This window comes from Castor canadensis, chromosome 3, assembly GCF_047511655.1.
Source record: "Castor canadensis chromosome 3, mCasCan1.hap1v2, whole genome shotgun sequence".
Taxonomy (NCBI): Eukaryota; Metazoa; Chordata; class Mammalia; order Rodentia; family Castoridae; genus Castor; species Castor canadensis.
The window spans coordinates 27,797,289-27,799,066 of record NC_133388.1 but is presented as its reverse complement, the minus strand read 5'-3'; the positions used below and the strand labels follow the sequence as shown (position 1 = coordinate 27,799,066).

Below are 1,778 nucleotides of genomic sequence, written 5' to 3'. Positions count from 1 at the left end.
AAATACTCTGCTGAAATCCAAATTATAGTGACACAATATCTTCATAGATAAATGTAAATCAGCAAAATTATAATAATTTCTTTCTTATAAAATTGGGCCATTTCAATGTGTTTTGCAACTCAATAAATCATTCTCTTGAGATCTGTAAGGTTGTTTGGTAGAATTCGGAAGCATCACATTATTGATGCCTTTCCTGATTAATTTGTAGTCTTCAATAACTGTAGTTACTTGTATGAACCTGCTATCCAACCAGTAAGACTGTCTTTATGCATCTATTCTTTTCAGAATTGATGGTTAACTTGGGCACATTTCCCCTCAAATAAATGTTTCCTTGTGTCACAAAGCCCAGCTCATTCAAGTTCATCCCAGTGGCTGTACTTTTGGTAGTTACACCCAAAGTTGTGTATAATGAGCATGAGGAATTGTTTTTTCACACCAAGTATTGGCAGGCAACAAAGGTGACTTTCAGTTCAGGATGTATTATGTGGACCTTGAAATGTAAGTCCATTGGCCTGATGAATCTTTCATATTTAAGTAGTTTTCTTGTACAACTATCTTCAACAAAGCAGACTTTAGTAACCGTTCTTTTCATTTTCCTCCTTCCTGTTGGAAGAGTAACTTTTAATACTTCTGCTTCTCCCTGAGAGAGAACTCTGGGAAGAGAGACTTCCCATTCTCCCATCTTACCTTCCCTTTCCACTTGTGTTTAATTATGTTGGAAAGTACTTTTGGGCCCTTGGGACTGTTCTGTGTTCAGCAGAAAGGCAGGTACTATTCCCTGAGGTGTCTTTCATAGTTCTTTTGTTTGGTATTTCTTTTTTCATGCATCTTGATAGTCTTTTTCATTTGTATTTTCTCAGCATGGCTCTATTTATGGAAGAACTCAGCCTTCAGGCCAATCATTATTTTTTGCCTCTTTTGAATGTTTGTGAATCTATAGACTTTCCTTCATTCTCTTTTTCTCTAGTAATTCTAATGGTATTCACAGCATTTATGGTGTAATTGAATATTCATTTTGTGCCATGATGACAGCCACAGAGCTACCAAGGTTCAAAGAATCTCTCAACTTTCAAGTCTCAGAAACCCACAAGCTGACTCTGTGCAGCCCCAAACAGGAACGCAATAATAGTTTTGAAAACCCCAAATGGAAGATTGTATAATATGTGGTACAACTAAACAATGAAATGTATGTAGCCCAACCATAAAAAGAGGCAATAATAGAATATTTAAAAAATAAAACCATAAAATATTTATGACAACATAAACATAAATATCATAAACTTTTATATCATGATTATGACTATTTAAACTGTGCATATATAAAAGGTAAAACATAAAGTAGAGCTTTGAGAGGGAGAGAGGACTACAAGCAATTTTTGCAATCCCTATTTTTGCAAATTTTTTTATGTTGACTTTTTCTTTCTTGAAGAGTGAAGATTAAAGTCTGATCTACTCTGCAAAGTTTCCCAATATATCAAATTATATATATTTTCTTACTTTTTAAAAAAATAATACAAAACTATTAGTTTTTGGCACTTATTCTGAGCCTTTTCATACAATATGATGATAAACTAGAGTAATTATAAATGACTAAATGAGATCCTAATAATGTGCTAGTGTTTTTTGAGTTGTGGAACCTGTGGATATAATCCTCAAAATATGGTGATTTGTAATAAGATAAATGCATGCAGACTTCATTCCCATTGCCAGAGGTGTTAAATCCCTTGAAATTGAAAAAAAAATAGCAAAAATATTAATGCATCACAAAAGTAATAGCA

At 33.2% G+C, this 1,778-nt stretch overlaps 1 pseudogene; it reads right to left on the bottom strand.

Annotated features, from left to right (window-relative positions):
- Positions 1–241: 241 nt before the first annotated feature.
- LOC109693136 (ribosome biogenesis protein NSA2 homolog pseudogene) lies at positions 242–955 on the bottom strand (annotated as a pseudogene).
- Between the last annotated feature and the right edge of the window lie 823 nt (positions 956–1,778).